Below are 18,439 nucleotides of genomic sequence, written 5' to 3'. Positions count from 1 at the left end.
GTAAATATTACATCTTATAAATAATTCTTTTCAAATACATCTCTGAAGTTCAGGGACTCTGTTTAAGAAACGGATTGTATATGCTTTACATGACTATGTGTCATTTTTTTTTCAAGATAAGAGCAACCTTAATTCAAACAGAAAAAAACAAAAATGGCTTCCCAAATATTCTTCTCCTCCAGTTTCCTACGAAGAAGTATGTCACCTGACACTGGCAGATGAGGAAAATATGTTCAAGTTATATTTTGCTGTCAGAATCCAACAAACACGTTTTCATCTAAATTATTTTGTCAACAGCCTTGTAGTACCCTTGCTAACCTTATTTGGCACCAGTGAATAATTAGATACACAGGGGTGTGACTCCAATTGAAGGTGTTGGCATTGTAGCACTCTGTGAAAATATTAACTATGAGGTTAACTCCAATTTTCTCTTCTTTAATTAAATGCACATGGTACTAATGAGGTAACCTACTGTTCCTTGATAGCACTAATTAGCTAAGAGGAGAGTACACTCTCACACTGCAATTTAAACCTAAAAATAAGGTTGAAATATGCTAATTGCAGGCAATTTAAAACAGTACAAGTTGAAGAACTAGTCATAATAAGAGAAACTGACTGCTTTACAGTTAGGCAGCTGTAACTTTGGTTAAAATCAAAACAAGCCACATGATTTTTGGACTGCTATTTAACAAGGTCATACACATCTGAAAATTAAAAAAAAAAAAAAAGAAATGCTACTCCGTACCACAGAAATGAACCAACTAACAAAAAATGCTCAGATCGACATTTGTCTACCTAAAACCAAAAATGGTTAGAACTCCAAAAGTACCTCAACACTATTTATATTTAGTGCTGAAAATGAAATTCCATAAGTAAGCAACATCACCTTAAGCTCTTTCAAGAGCACTCAACTTAAATATTGTACTTTGTGTCTCCAACACAGACAAAACATGTTGGGTGCTGGAGGTTTGCCATCCCAATCACAAGCTCTGAGGGAAGATTTAGAGATGACTAAAAAACAGGACATTTCCAGACCAGATACAAGTATATTGATAAAAATACACAAAAGATGCTATGGAATAAAATGGTGTAGGCACCATTTAAAGAATATAGGTGCCAAAATTAACTGAAGGATTTCATTGTAAGAGGGAGATTTTTGCTACTTCTACAGATTGCAGTTATGGGTTGAGAGCAGCCTGAAGCATCACTGTGAGAATTTTCTCCATTCTCAGCTCAAATGACTCATAAATGTAATTTCAGTAAATCTAAGTATAATCCAAACATATCTTCTTTAATTGTGTCTCAAAAATTTACACAATATGATTTCAACCAATAACCACTGAGGTAACTTTGACAAACAAAATTCTAAAGGACCTTCTGAAGCCATTGCATATTTTTGTTAATCCAAAACTTTGTTTAACCAAAGCAATCATCAGCTGACAGTGCCAAATCATTCCTGTTGCTGGAGATAAAAATACAGCAAATAAAAATGATACTGTCATTAATCTATCCTTGGAGATAAAAGAGATAGGACTGTCCCACAGTATGGACTTGCAGTGACACTTCTGTGCAGTCATTTTGCATGCAAAATTATAAGTTTAAACAATCAAGAGAGTTGAACAAGCAATAAAAAGTCAAAAATCAAAATTTGTAAAAAGAGAAAGTCAACTTAATCTTATGTTTACTGAAGAACAATACCTTGGAAAAAAGTAAACCGTTTAAAAGGTCAAGTCTTTTAAGTAACTCCCAATTAGTAACTCCAGGAGTTAAAAGGATGTGCGAGTAAACTGCACTGCCATTAGCCCATCATCACGTCTTGCCAAAAAGCTTGGTTGAAGAAACTGCTTTGAAAAAACCCACCAAGCTTCTCCTGGCTGTCCTAGAGCTCTCTACAACAGAAGGAGACAGAATGTTGGCAAGAGATGCTAATCAACCTCCAACCAACTATGCTTGAACAGATCCATGAGGTTGCAGGTCTGTAAAAGGGTAGCAAGGCAAATGAAATCATACAGTCATTGGAGGCAACCTGACATGATCCAGCAAATCACAGGGAAACACAATATGAATGGATGTTTTAAGTGTTTGCATCTGTTTCAGATAAGCACCAAAGAACATTTTAAGAGTGAAAAGGCCATGACAATGTACTGGAATGGGCTTTCAACATTAACTTCAGAGGGAATCTATTCTTCCATTAAATATGGATCATTGCAATTTTCCGTTAAAACAATAAAGAGTAAATTGTTCTGTGTTGGAAATGAGAGCACTGGGTCTGGAGACAGTCTTCTAGGGTTCAGGTCCTGACTCAACACTTATTAGGAGTGTGACCTTGAGTAAGTTACTTAGCTCTCCTTCCTCTCTGTCCAGCTTCCAGGTGGCTCTAGTAGTAAAGAACATGTCTGCCAATGCAGGAGACATAGAGATGCTGGTTTGATCCCTGAGTCAGGAAGATCCCCCGGAGAAGGACATGGCAACCCACTCCAGTATTCTTGCCTGGAGATCCCTGAGGACAGAGGAGCCTGGCAGGCTGTTGTCCTTAGGGTTGCAAAGAGTCGGACATGACTTTGAAGCACACTTAGCACATATGCATACCTTTCTGTCCAGAAAGGGAATAGTAAATAACAAGGTTCTAAGGTCATTAAATACACTGATTTACAAAGTACTTAGAACACCGCTAGTATCCATATGCTTAATGTCTCTTAGTTATGTACTTATTACTATTTATTAGCTATCATTATTGCTTCAGAACATTCAATTTTTTTCAAATAAAAAATTATTAAAATTCTACTGTATATAGAAAACACTGTAAAGGATGCAAAATTTCCCAAGACATTCTATCTGCATTCAAATAACTTTCCATTACTATTAGACTTTATGATATAAATCAAAGTATCTTCCATATAAATAAAAAATATTAAAAAGAAAGAAAAAAATAATCACTATTAAAAAAAATATTTGTTTCTCCTTAGAAACCTGGTGTGGCAAAGCAAAAAGTTAATATGAGAGTGTTTGCATTCAGTGACAAAGTTAAGTGACTTTTAAGAAATAATATAATTTCTACAAAGTTGATGATGGTATATTTTTCATAGAAAAACAGGAAAGTATTATAAGTTGATCTTTCCTAACAAATGAACATACTTTTTTTTTATGGTAGCTTTCTTTTTCTTTTTTTTATTTTATTTTTTAACTTTACAATATTGTATTGGTTTTGCCATATATCAACATGAATCTGCCACAGGTATACACATGTTCCCCATCCTGAACCCTCCTCCCTCCTCCCTCCCCATACCATCCCTCTGGGTCGTCCCAGTGCACCAGCCCCAAGCATCCAGTATCGTGCATCGAACCTGGACTGGCAACTCATTTCATATATGATATTATACATGTTTCAATGCCATTCTCCCAAATCATCCCACCCTCTCCCTCTCCCACAGAGTCCAAAAGACTGTTCTATACATCAGTGTCTCTTTTGCTGCCTCGTATACAGGGTTATTGTTACCATCTTTCTAAATTCCCTATATATACGTTAGTATACTGTATTGGTGTTTTTCTTTCTGGCTTACTTCACTCTGTATAATAGGCTCCAGTTTCATCCACCTCATTAGAACTGATTCAAATGTATTCTTTTTAATGGCTGAGTAATATTCCATTGTGTATATGTACCACAGCTTTCTTATCCATTCATCTGCTGATGGACAGCTAGGTTGCTTCCATGTCCTGGCTATTATAAACAGTGCTGTGAGGAACATTGAACATATTTTTAAATTATAATTTTTTGAGGTTGGCTGAAAATGGGATAAAATTTTTCTTTAATATGTTTACAAATTTAGTGTCTTATAAAATTTGGGACAAAATGATATATGAATGGAATAATGATCTACATTTTAAAGGTGCAAACATTTTTTTAAAAAGTCTTTGTCCAGTCAAGAATTGTGGACCCTCCTGACCTAATATGAAACAAGAATAAAATTAAATGGTTGAGTGGCCTTTCCTCTACTCTGACTGTTCTGTTTGTTGGTTTGGTTGTCTGTTTTTAATACATTCATCAAATCTGAGAGAAGTTATCCAAAGGACAGTGTGGCCAGGGTTGTACCAGGATGATACATGTTGGCTTTGCAAATTCAAAATATTGTGTTTGAATCTGCCCATCTCTGAAAAGCAGATTAAAATCTGCCCAGCTTTGACAGAGGAGGTGAAGAAAAGAGAACTACTGCCTGGGAAACACTGTGAGTATTTCATAAGATCAGTGGATCAGAGTAGGAGGTGTATCATTTGAAATCAGTCAGTGAGTAGAAGGACAACACACCCTGGAGAACCAAACCAATATGAGCACACGCCTGAAGACTCTTCATTCTCAACAAGCAGTAAGACTATCTTATTTCCTTCTGTGGTACTGACTACAAAACCTATATGATATAGCGAGGAGAATACAGTACAGCCATTAAAGAACCACTTTGCAGAGAAGGAAAATAAAGCCCAGGGGGGTGATAATATTTACAAAGGTCATGCTTTTATTTATTTTTTTAAGGCTGCTGTGCATCATGAAACCTACAGATTCTCAAACTTTAGCATGTAAATAATGTCTGGATAAACTGTAATAATTAAGAATTCAAGGTTAGACATCTAGATTCAAAAATTCTAGACAATCAGATTCCAAATCCATGAGTATGCATTTTTCAAGTGTCTTGAGAACTGTGATTTAGAGCTCCCATGATTACACTTGGAGAAATACTGTCTTCTGTGTTCAAGATACTTGTATGACAGGTAAGTTTTCACTCTCTTATTCTATTATTCAGTCATTCAATACTTAAGAACCTACTATGTGCTATAAGCTACATTATCTATGTAGATATAAAAATAAAAGAAAATCATCTCTGGTTCCAGAGGAGAGTGGGAAGAATAGCCTTGTAAACTAGGATACAACTAAGTGTGATATTGGCATCTTGAACCTCTTTGCCAATCTGACAAATTTCCTCAGAAATTTGCCAATCTGACAAATTTCCTCAGAAAGAAAATTTAATTATATAAAATAAAATATAAGAAGTTAGGAAGGAAATCAGTTATATCAAAATTCAATTATCAAAATATTTAAAAAGCTGGGTTTGTAAATATTAATCAATGTGCTTATTTGTGAATACATTACATAATAAGACATAATGTCAGGTTAATAGACACTATAATTTTAAGTAGTAATAAGCATAACTAATACTTCTAGATATTTTTGCCAGCTGTAATGTAATATGAAAACATCTCTCATATTTTTTTATGACACTGTAAAACAAGGTCACAGACAATGCCAATCTTCCTGTGGTTTGTTACCTACATTTGTAATAGAATAAAATATTAAGTTTTAATTAGAAATGAAAATGAGAATACTTTTTCTTCCATTCATGTTCATTGACCTCCTGAATCTACCCATGGATCCCACACTGAGACTCAACATTAGAGAGAAATGTACTAAGACATAAAAAGAACAGTTCCACTATATTGAAAGAATGTATTAAGAATGAGAACTTTATTACTTGAAAAAGAAAGACCTGGAAAGGAAGAAAGAGATAATCTAAAAGACTTAGAATTGCACTTGACAAATGTGATCATGTGGGTGTGGCTCAAATGTGAGATGGATAGGGAGAGAGGATGAGAGAGAAGACTGGTAAACTCAGACTATGGAAAGTTCTGCACATAAGACAAAGAGAATTTCTATCATCCCCTGAGGTAAAGGGAAGAGCAGATTTTCTTTTAAGGAGACATTCCAAAAGCCTGAGGGTGTGGGCTTAGACTAGAACTGGGACCTGATAGATGGTGGCCTAAGATGCCCAGAGATTTACTGGAAAGTTAATTATGGTGTGGACCAAATCAAGAGCAGTCAAAGTGAGAAAACAGTATTCATTTTGAGAAGAGGCTAACTTCTGATTTGAAAATTATCTGAGTGACAGAATGAAAGAGTGAAGGACACTGGAAGTAATTGTGATGTCACCAGAAAGTTAAGAGGACACAAGACAACAAAATAAAACAAAAATTAAGAGGATTTGCTTCATTTGGAAATACTACATTGGAGGTGACTGCAGGATATGCAGGTAGCTATTTACAGCAAATATTTGAGTACAGTATAAGCTTTAAGTTCAGGGAGGTCTGAGATCTTACGCAAGCAGTGAGTGGATGTGTTGTCACTGAGATCTTCTAAGGAGGTCGTTCTCAGTTCGGTTCAGTTCAGTCAACTAGTCGTGCCCAACTCTGAGAAACCATGGACTATAGCACGCCAGGCCTCACTGTTCATCACCAACTCCCAGAGTTTACTCAAACTCATGTCCATTGAGTTGGTGATGCCAACTAACCATCTTATCCTCTGTTGACCCCTTCTCCCCCCACCATCAATCTTTGCCAGCATCAGGGTCTTTTCAAATGAATCAGTCCTTAGCATTAGGTGGCCAAAGAATTGGAGTTTCAGCTTCAGCATCAGTCCTTCCAATGAATATTCAGGATTGATTTCTTTAGGATGGACTGGTTGGATCTCTTGCAGTCAAAGGGACTCTCAAGAGTCTTCTCCAACACCACAGTTCAAAAGCATCAATGCTTCAGTGTTCGGCTTTTTTTTATATTCCAACTTTAGCATCCATACATGACTACTGGAAAAAAACATAGGTTTAACTACACAGACCTTTGCTGGTAAAGTTGGTAAATCTCTCTGCTTTTTAATAGGCAGTCTAGGTTGGGCATAGCTTTTCTTCCAAGGAGAATGCATCATTTAATTTCATGGCTGCAGTCACCACCTGCAGTGATTTTGGAGCCCAAAAATATAGTCTCTCACTGTTTCCAATGCTTCCCCATCAATTTGCCATGAAGTGATAGGACTGGATGCCATGATCTTAGTTTTCTGAATGTTGAGTTTTCAGTCAACTTTTTCACTCTCTTTCACTTTCATCAAGAGGCTCTTTAGTTCTTCTTTGCTTTCTACCATAAGGGTGGTGTCATCTGCATATCTGAGGATATTGATATTTCTCCCGGCAAGCCTGATTCCAGTTAGTGCTTCATCCAGTCCAGCATTTTTCATGATGTACTCTGCATATAGGTTAAATAAGCATGGTGACAATATAGAGCCTTGATGTAATCCTTTCCGGATTAGGGAAAGGATTAGTCTGTTGTTCCATGTCCAGTTCTAATTGTTGCTTCCTGATCTGCATACAGATTTTTCAAGAGGCAGGTCAGGTGGTCTGGTATTCCATCTCTTTCAGAAATTTCTACAGTTTGTTATGATCCACACAGTTAAAGGCTTTGGCATAGTCAACAAAGCAAAAGTAGGTGTTTTTCTGGAACTCTCTTGCTTTTTCAATGATCAAACAGATGTTGGCAATTTGATCTATGGCACCTCTGCCTGTTTTAAATCCAGCTTGAACATTTGGAAGTTCAAGGTGAACATACTGTTGCAGCCTGGCTTGGAGTATTTTGAGCATTACTTTGCTAGCATGTGAGATGAGTGCAATTTTGTGGTAGTTTGAGCATTCTTTTGCATTACCTTTCTTTGGGATTGGAATGAAAACTGACCTTTTCCAGTCCTGTGGCCACTGCAGAGTTTTCCAAATTTGCTGGCATATTGAGTGAAGCACTTTCACAGCATCATATTTTAGGATTTTAAATAGCTCAACTGGAATTCCATCACCTCTGCTAGCTTTGTTCTTAGTGATGCTTCCTAAGGCCCACTTGGCTTCGCATTCCAGGATGTCTGGCTCTAGGTGAGTGATCACACCATCGTGATTATCTGGGTCATGAAGATCTTTTTGTACAGTTCTTCTGTGTATTCTTGACACCTCTTCTAATATCATCTTCTTCTGTTGGGTCCATATCATTCTGTCCTTTATTTTGTGCCCATCTTTTCATGAAATGTTCCCTTGGTATCTCTAAAATCTTGAAGAGATCTCTAGTCTTTCCCATTCTACTGTTTTCCTCTATTTCTCTGCGTTGATCACTGAGGAAGGCTTTCTTATTTCTCCTTGCTATTCTTTGGAATTCTGCATTCAGATAGGTATATCTTACCATTTCCCCTTTGCCTTTTGCATCTCTTCCTTTCAAAGCTATTTGTAAGACCTCCTCAGACAATCGTTGATCCTTTTTTGATTTCTTTTTCTTGAGGATGGTCTTGATCCCTGCCTCCTGTACAGTGTCACGAACCTCCATCCATGGTTCATTAGGCACTCTGTCTATCAGCTCTAATACTCTGTCACCTCCACTGTATAATCATAAGGGATTTGATTTAGGTCATACCTGTATGGTCTAGTGGTTTTCCCTACTTTCTTCAATTTAAGTCTGAATTTGGCAATAAGGAGTTCATCATCTGAGCCATAGTCAGCTCCTAGTCTTGTTTTTGCTGACTGTATAGAACTTCTCCATCTTTGGCTGCAAAGAATATAATCAATCAGATTTCTGTATTGACCACCTGGTCATGTGCAGCGGTAGAATCTTTGAGTGTGTTTGCTATGACCAGTGTGTTCTCTTGGCAAAACTCTATTAGCTTTTGCTCTGCTTCATTCTGTACTCCAAGGCCAAATTTGCCTGTTACTCCAGGTATTTCTTGACTTGCTACTTCTGCATTCCAGTCCCCTATAATAAAAAGGACATCATTTTTGGGTGTTAGTTCTATAAGGTCTTGTAGGTCTTCATAGAACCATTCAACTTCAGATTCTTCAGCATTACGGGTCGGGGAATAGACTTGGGTTAAAGTGAAGTCACTCAGTCATGTCCAACTCTGTGACTCCATGGACTATAGCCTACCAGACTCCTTTGTCCATGGGATTTTCCAGGCAAGAATACTGGACTGGCTTGCCATTTCCTTCTCCAGGAGATCTTCCTGACCCAGGGATTGAACCCGGGTCTCCTGCATTGTAGGCAGATGCTTTACCATCTGAGCCACCAAATCCATAGACTTGGATTACTGTGATATTGAATGGTTTGCCTTGGAAATTAATAGAGATCATTCTGTCATTTTTGAGATTGCATCCAAGTACTGCATTTAGGATTCTTTTGTTGACTGTGATGGCTACTCCATTTCTTCTAAGGGATTCTTGCCCACAGTAGTAGATATAATGGTCATCTGAGTTAAATTCACCCATTCCAGTCCATTTTATTTCACTGATTCCTAAAATGTTGACGTTCACTCTGGCCATCTCCTGTTTGACCAATTTCAATTTACCTTGATTCATGGACCTAACATTCCAGGTTCCCATGCAATATTCCTCTTTACAGCATCGGACTTTACTTCCATCACCAGTCACATCCACAACTGGGTGTTGTTTTTGCTTTGGCGTCATCTCTTCATTCTTTCTGGAATTATTGCTCCACTGATCTCCAGTAGCATATAGGGCACCTACCGACCTGGAGAGTTCATCATTCAGTGTCCTATCTTTTTGCCTTTTCATACTGTTCATGGGGTTCTCAAGGCAAGAATACTGAAGTGGTTTGCCATTCCCTTCTCCAGTGGACCATGTTTGTGCCATGTGCTAAGGCCATCTGGTTCAGATCAGATCAGATCAGTTGATCAGTCGTGTCTGACTCTTTGCGACCCCATGAATCGCAGCATGCCAGGCCTCCCTGTCCATCACCAACTCCCAGAGTTCACTCAGACTCACGTCCATCGAGTCAGTGATGCCATCCAGCCATCTCATACTCTGTCGTCCCCTTCTCCTCTTGCCCCCAATCCCTCCCAGCATCAGAGTCTTTTCCAATGAGTCAACTCTTCGCACAAGGTGGCCAAAGTATTGGAGTTTCAGCTTTAGCATCATTCCTTCCAAAGAAATCCCAGGGCTGATCTCCTTCAGAATGGACTGGTTGGATCTCCTTGCAGTCCAAGGGACTCTCAAGAGTCTTCTCCAACACCACAGTTCAAAAGCATCAATTCTTTGGCGCTCAGCCTTCTTCACAGTCCAACTCTCACATCCATACATGATCACTGGAAAAACCATAGCTTTGACTAGATGAACCTTTGTTGGCAAAACACTGTTTCTGCTTTTGAATATGCTATCTAGGTTGGTCATAACTTTCCTTCCAAGGAGTAAATGTCTTTTAATTTCATGCTGCAGTCACCATCTGCAGTGATTTTGGAGCCCCCAAAAATAAAGTCTGACACTGTTACCACTGTTTCCCCATCTATTTCCCATGAAGTGATGGGACCAGATGCCATGATCTTCGGTTTCTGAATGTTGAGCTTTAAGCCAACTTTTTCACTCTCCACTTTCACTTTCATCAAGAGGCTTTTAGTTCCTCTTCACTTTCTGCCATAAGGGTGGTGTCATCTGCATATCTCAGGTTATTGATATTTTTCCCGGCAATCTTGATTCCAGCTTGTGTTTCTTCCAGTCCAGCGTTTCTCATGATGTACTCTGCATAGAAGTTAAATAAACAGGGTGACAATATACAGCCTTGATGAACTCCTTTTCCTATTTGGAACCAGTCTGTTGTTCCATGTCCAGTTCTAACTCTTGCTTCCTGACCTGCATACAAATTTCTCAAGAGGCAGATCAGGTGGTCTGGTATTCCCATCTCTTGAAGAATTTTCCAGTTTCTTGTAGTCCACACAGTCAAAGGCTTTGGCATAGTCAATAAAGCAGAAATAGATGTTTTTCTGGAACTCTCTTGCTTTTTCAATGATCCAGCGGATGTTGGCAATTTGATCTCCGGTTCCTCTGCCTTTTCTAAAACCAGCTTGAACATCAGGAAGTTCATGGTTCACATATTGCTGAAGCCTGGCTTGGAGAATTTTGAGTATTACTTTATTAGTGTGTGAGATGAGTGCAATTGTGCGGTAGTTTAAGCATTCTTTGGCATTGCCTTTTTTGGGGATTGGAATGAAAACTGACCTTTTCCAGTCCTGTGGCCACTGCTGAGTTTTCCAAATTTGCTGGCATATTGAGTGAAGCACTTTCACAGCATCATCTTTTAGGATTTGAAATAGCTCAACTGGAATTCCATCACCTCCACTAGCTTTGGTCATAGTGATGCTTTCTAAGGCCCACTTGACTTCACATTCCAGGATGTCTGGCTCTAGGTCAGTGATCACACCATCGTGAATATCTGGGTCGTGAAGCTCCTTTTTGTACAGTTCTTCTATGTATTCTTGCCATCTCTTCTTAATATCTTCTGCTTCTGTTGGGTCCATACCATTTCTGTCCTTTATCGAGCCCATCTTTGCATGAAATGTTCCTTTGGTATCTCTGATTTTCTTGAAGAGATCCCTAGTCTTTCCCATTCTGTTTTTTTCCTCTATTTCTTTGCACTGATCGCTGAAGAAGGCTTTCTTCACTTCTTGCTATTCTTTGGAACTCTGCATTCAGATGTTTGTATCTTTCTTTTTCTCCTTTGCTTTTCGCTTCTCTTCTTTTCACAGCTATTTGTAAGGCCTCCCCAGACAGCCATTTTGCTTTTTTGCATTTCTTTTCCATGGGAATGGTCTTGATCCCTGTCTCCTCTACGATGCCATCTGGTTAGCTTCAAGTAAAGACTGATGCTGGGTTCTACTGCCCTGAGCCTCTGATTTAATTAGGCTAGGGTGGCACTCAGGCACCTTGGTAATGATAATGATAAATATAATAACTGATATAATAAGTGAAAAGAAAAATATATGAACAGAGGGAGGGACTTCTCTCATATTTTTGGTGAGGGAAGTCAGCAAAAGATAAAGGAGTGGTGAAAAATATCCCAAATATTCTAACAAGGTCAAGTAGGATAAGACTTGGTCTTGAATACAACACTCTGAGGTTATCAGTGCTACTCAAAAAAATAATTTCAGAATAAGAAGGGGACAGAAATATAATATGTTAAAGAAGAAATGGAAGTTGAAGGGTAAACAATTCTTTCCAAAATTTAAAGGATGAAGAAAAGGATAAGGCTAAGAAGATATTCTGACATAAAACAAAGGTTCAAGTAAGATATGGTTTTGTCAATGTTTGGTTTTTAAAGACAGGGAGACTCATAGAAAATCAGGAGACTGAAGATACAGGAAAGCAGTTGTGAAGCTGACAACACAGGTCATAGGAAAGGCTGGGCAGGGCAAGTATCATATATAAAAAAAGAAGTTGTCCTTGTAGAGAAGACCTCACTGTGATACAAAAGAGCCTAAGGAGAGGTGCCAATATTTATCTTAGGAGTGGAGATGAGAGAGGAAGCAGGACAGCTTGCCTGGTGGCCTCTAAATTTTCTTTCCAAATTAGAAGATGAAAAGAATAGGGGCTCAGTGTGAGATGTAGGAGTTTGAAGGGGACAGTGAAGATCCGAAGCTGATGTGTGTGCACACATGTGTGTGTGTATGTGTGGGGGGTTCGGGGATAAGGAGTTTAGAAACAACTGATAAACAGTGATGAAGGCTAAGCTGAACTTGCGGACTCAATACTGCCTGATACTGAGATTTTCTGTAGGAATATTCAGTAGTTTTCTTGGGAGTTCCTAGGCGTCTCAGTGGTAAAGAATCTGCCTGCCAGTGCAGGAGATGCAGAAGACCTAGGTTTGATCCCTGGGTTGGGAAGATTCCCTGGAGTAGGAAATGGCAACACACTCTAGTATTCTTGCCTGGGAAATCCTATGGACAGAGGAACCTGGTGGGCTGCAGCCCATGGGGTCACCAAGAGTCAGACATGATTGAACGACTGAGTACACACACGGTGGAGTAAGAAAAGCCATAGTTTGAAGGATGAGGAGCAAAATCAGAGTGACAATACAAAATAGGGAGAGTATCTTTAAGGTCACCATTAATCATGGGATATAGCTGTGTCAGGAAGGTGCGGATGTGGATAGACGTGGTGGTGAGGTGCAAGAAATGACAAAAAGGAACAGTGCTTACAATCAGAATGTGAAGTTGTTAGCTCTACTAACTCAAATTGGTTTTGAAATATTGGTCCAAGGGCTTAGAGAATATTATTGAAAGTACTGATTATTAAAAGCTTCAATTTAATGCTTGTTTTCTTCATGGATCAGTGTAAACTTTTAAAAAGTAGTATACTTTCTTTCTAAACATGCCAAATCATACCATTCACCAGTAACAAATTCAACATGAGAATCCAAATTTATGGGATTACATTAGGGATTACTCTTTACTTAAGTAATAAAAAAAGGGAATTAAGATTATATTTAAGTAGAAAAGAGAAATTTGATTTTTATATAATCTTTAGGAACATATACACTGCATAGATTGAGGCATACCTGTACACTAGTGAATAATGTGTTGCTAGGTGCTATTTACTTATAATGCTCTATTGTCCTGTGTTTCCTCAGCATTTATAGAGCAGAATTCTTTGAGGAAAAAAAAGTATTGTCAAGATCATGCTACAATCCTGTAGCAAATCAGCTCAGTTATTACAGAGGAAATCTGTTGATTTTGCCTGATGCTGCTGCTGCTGCTAAGTCGCTTCAGTCGTGTCTGACTCTGTGCGACCCCATAGATGGCAGCCCACCAGGATGCCCCGTCCCTGGGATTCTCCAGGCAAGAACACTGGAGTAGGTTGCCATTTCCTTCTCCAATGCATGAAAGTGAAAACAAAGTGAATGAAAGTGAAAACAAAGTGAAGTCGCTCAGTCGTGTCCGACTCTTAGCAACCCCATGGACTGCATGCAGCCTACCAGGCTCCTCCATCCATGGGATTTTCCAGGCAAGAGTACTGGAGTGGGGTGCCATTGCCTTCTCCGGTTGATTTTGCCTACTAGGCATCTATTCCTCTTTTTGTTAATAACATGAAAGTTTTTCTTGGGGATCATCCCCATTCTGCAACACCCTCCCCTCAACCCCCAATCACCATATGCAGACTGGTAGGACTGGTTCAAGGGTAAGTGGGTGGTAAAACAGACCATTAGATTCTCTCTCCCAGTAACTGATTCTTGAGGATAATAAACAGGAATTCATCCAACCTAATGCTGGGACCCCACAGAGCCTGCCCAATGATCTTGCTTTTGCTTCCTGTCCTTTCTGTAACCACATTTTTGCTGAGATTTTCCTGGTATTTGTAACCAATTCTGTATCTTTGATTAGATCCCACTTTTTAAAATTTCACTTGCATTTCTGTGACTTGAAATCAGAGATACAAGTTAACAAGAATACTTTGAAATATTTCAATCTATAATCTCACTGTTAAAATTAGGATTAAACTTTGATAGCTTTTAAGTTAAGTTTTGGAGCAAATTTTAGGTTACAATCCATTTTTAGGGAAAATAACAAAAGATAAGGCTGAAAATCATGATCTTAGCCACCTTATATTTACTATTTGCAAAATTAAGTGAAGTAATCATAAATTGCCATCATAATGTTAGTTTTATAAATACATCCTTTCCTTTCCTTAAAATTGCAGCTTATGTAATCAAACTTTCTATTTTGCAAAGCATAGTACAATATATAAAAATGGAAAAATAAAACATTAGGTTAAATCAAAACGTATCAACACAGGCATTTTTTTAAAAGTATTGATTATTGATGGACATTAGGAGTTTTATTTTTATCATAATTTAAGATTATATGGGCTTCCTAGGTGGCACAGTAGTAAAGAACCCACCTGCAAATGCAGGAGACATGGGTTCGATCCCTGGGACAGGAAGATCCCCTGCGGAAAGAAATGGCAACCCATTTCAGTATTCTTGCCTAAAAATTCCATGGACAGAGGGGCCTGGCAGGCTACAATCCATGGGGTTGCAAACAGTCTGACATGATTGAGCACTTGACACAAAGATTATATACTCATTCGCTTTTCCTCATTCAACAGATAGGAAATTATTTCTCTCTTTCTTTCTTTCTTTTTTTTTTTTCAAGTGTAGATGAACACTAACAAAGTTTCATGATGGTTACTGTCTCAATACAGATATCAGATATTTGGAGGATTTGTGATTTTAAAGTACTTAATGTAAATCAATTAAATCCTTGGCATTCCTAAAATAAGATGTGATCTCCATTTCACATCATAAAAGTACTACAGAATTAACAAATATTACAGAATATAACACTGTCAAAGTCATATTTTTTGCCCCAGTTTTCATCAATCCCCTTCTTATTCACCTCAGAGAGCTGTCATCATAACTGGCACCCTTGTTATAAACATCAGCAGAGGAGCTAAGAATAGAAAAGATATGGATATTTCTCATCCACAGAGCCCAGCTGTCTCCAGAGGTGAGGCTGAGCTCAAGGACAGGGGAGATGACCCAACATGGTCAGTGAGAAGAATAAGACCTACCTGTTGGGCTTCCCTCATAGATCAGTCGGTAAAGAATCTGCCTGCAATGCAGGAGACCTGGGTTTGATTCCTGAGACATGGGTTTGATCTGTAGCTCAGGAAGATCCCCTGGAGAAGGAAATGGCAATCCACTCCAGTAATCTTGCCTGGAAAATCCCATGCACAGAAGAGCCTGGCAGGCTACAGTCCATGGGATCGCAAGAGTCAGACACGACTTTGTGACCAAATTACCATCACACCTGTTCGCTGACTCCACAGACAACCTGAATCTCCAGGGATGTTAATCAAGTATCTTTCATGCAGCTAAAGTCAGTGAAAAACAAAAGTTACCTGAGGTGTTGCTCCTACAAGTGATGTAGTTATTACATTTTTAAGTGGCGATATAGATAGCAGTCAACAGACACCTCTGGCATAAGATACTCCTGCAGAGTATTGGTAGAATATTTTATTTTTGTTATACTTGTTGTATACTTATTTGCTGTGTTCAAGAGAATATTTTAAGCTCTTCTAAAAAAAAAAAAAAAAAAAAAAACGAAAAGAAACAGGAGCTGGATCTCCTGACCATTTGGAGAATGGAAGACAACTTTAAAGTTATACAGAAACTCAGTTGAGTTCAGTTCAGTTGCTCAGTCATGTCCGACTCTTTGAGACCCCATGAATTGCAGCACGCCAGGCCTCCCTGTCCATCACCAACTCCCAGAGTTCACTCAAACTCACGTCCATCGAGTCGGTGATGCCATCCAGCCATCTCATCCTCTGTCATCCCCTTCTCCTCCTGCCCCCAATCCCTCCCAGGATCAGGGTCTTTTCCAATGAGTCAACTCTTTGCATGAGGTGGCCAAAGTACTGGAATTTCAGCTTTAGCATCATTCCTTCCAAAGAACACCCAGGACTGATCTCCTTTAGAATGGACTGGTTGGATCTCCTTGCAGTCCAAGGGACTCTCAAGAGTCTTCCCCAACACCGCAGTTCAAAAGCATCAATTCTTTGGCACTCAGCTTTCTTCTTAATAGATAAAACAGATGGATTCTATGCATGGGATTGTCCCCCCGGGTATACAGAAGTTAGGCAGAAGGATTTATGCTCATGTAAGAATAACAGTCCTTAGTTTTCAGTTTTATATGTTGCACTCAAAAGAAAATATAGATGTCTCTCATTGCCTTAAGGAGGGTAGGTGAGGCAATAGAGGGTAAGAAACAGGCCAGGGTAAAACAACTTTCAATGGAATGAGAAAGCATTGAGCAGTGGATGGTGCACAGGACACACAGGCACTCAAATCCACCTGTTGGTTGAAACGCTACTGACTCACTGTAGGTTTGCTCAGTATTTTATTCACCACAGACTTAATGACCATCAAGATAATGTCATTTACAATACAGGGTCTTACCCCACTTTTTTGACTATTGACTTCTTTTTAGGCTTCAACCTCCCTTTCCCCTGTGGCCCCCTCTGCACAGAAACCTTGTGTGTGTGGCCCCTTACTGGCCACTGAAGGGAAATTTAAAATACCTGCTCAAGGTATCTTTGCTCCAGCATAACCCAGAGACATTACACAGACCCAGTCTACACCCTTTCCTGGCCCAAGCCAGCCTTGACCTATGTGTACCCTGTGAGAACCCTACCAGTTCTCCCCCAGAGTCTCCCATGGGAATAATTAAATTTCTCTCAAATTCTCCTCTTGTGTGGAGTGTCATAAGCCTTGACATCTAAATTTTGGGTGGGATTCTTCTCACTTCTGCTGGATACTGCAGAAAACTACTTTCTATGTTAAGAATTGGGATGCCAGGTTAAGTAGGAGTCCCTAATCCAAAGAGTTTATAGACAAATTGGGAAGACAAACTACTAGTGATGGGTATCATAATAAGTACTATGACAGATGGATGCACAGGTTTTTATGGGAGCATAGAGCAGGGGTACTTACCTGGCAGACAGTGCATAGAAAAGGATTTTAGACTAAGTGATAATAAATGGACATTAGTATAAAAATAGGTGTGAGGTGGTTGAAGGTGCAGAGCACTGAGACCAAAGCAGAGGCTGTTTTGAAGGCTTGAAGGTATAGGGCCCTTGGCATCACTCAGAGAAACTGACAGTCCAGCAGCGTCAGAGAAGAGTGCTAGTGAAGAGAGGGTGGCAGGGATGGAGACAGAGAAGTGGAAGCCAGAGCTCCTAGTGAATCCTGTAAAGCAGAGTGGCTTTGCCTTCAAATTTCTCATCATTACATGTGTATACCTCCTGCCTTTCTCTTGGAGGATTGTATGAAGGGTTAAAACACATATACACATTTCTGAGGTATTTAGTATTACATCCTGAAGTAGTAACTGTGACGAAAGCAGAAGGGCACAAAATATTCCTATAAATCTCAGTGCTGGCAAGAACTGAAACTCCCCTTTCTCTTCCTTCCAATCAGTTGCTTTCCTAGGACTCTACCTATGTTTTATTCCTTAATATTCTTTCCCTATTTTTTAAAGCACATTAATAAATTATAGTATATTTAAAGCCAGTTTAGTAACAAAATTCCACTTGGAAAACTCTGCTTACAAGAATACAGTGTACTAAAATTTAACTTATCTGAATTGTAATCCCATAAAGGTATAAAAATAAATTTGCATTTTATATTACAAACAAAAATTAATAATATAATTTTACATAGCAGTATAGTTTCATCTTCACAGAAGTTCTGTGGTTAAGTTGAAAAACTTGGAAAACAGAAAATGTCAGTTCAATTTTATAATGCACCATTGAGAGAAATGAAATACACATTTTAAAATTTGGGATTCAGAGGGAAAAAAAGGAATGCTTCACATTAGATTTAACTGGATACTGTCCCTTTCTCTGCTATTTGGGGCATTCAGAATATAATTTCACAGATGATATATTTTTCTTAATGTGATTTTCAGACTACATCTAATGGAAAATGCCTGGTTAGGATTAAGAGACATAGTACAGATGTTAAACCACATTTGCATGCAATTATTTCTAAAACAAATGCCAGGGTACAGAGTCTATTGAAATGGCTTTCAGGATGGCTGGCACATGTATTAAACCAGCTTCCAATCTCTGAGTAAGTCTATATTCTGAATATTTCAAATGAGACACTGAACAAAGAATAAATCTATGTTTTTTACCTTGAGGCATTGTCCAAGAATGTATAGACATAAGAGTAGAGCCCAAAGATTCCAGGTAGGGATTTGGTATTTTTTTAAAGCAACAGCTTTCCTGCTTAATCTAAAAATTTCATTTTATGTGTT

At 38.7% G+C, this 18,439-nt stretch overlaps 1 protein-coding gene across 1 annotated transcript in view; it reads right to left on the bottom strand.

Annotated features, from left to right (window-relative positions):
- The window catches only part of FOXP2 (forkhead box P2), a 659,704-nt gene that overhangs the window by 143,363 nt on the left and 497,902 nt on the right, over positions 1-18,439 (bottom strand). The window lies entirely within an intron of this gene.

Source organism: Bos indicus x Bos taurus, chromosome 4 (assembly GCF_003369695.1).
Source record: "Bos indicus x Bos taurus breed Angus x Brahman F1 hybrid chromosome 4, Bos_hybrid_MaternalHap_v2.0, whole genome shotgun sequence".
NCBI classification, from domain to species: Eukaryota; Metazoa; Chordata; class Mammalia; order Artiodactyla; family Bovidae; genus Bos; species Bos indicus x Bos taurus.
The sequence above is the reverse complement of the archived record's forward strand: the minus strand, read 5'-3'. Positions and strand labels throughout refer to the sequence as shown.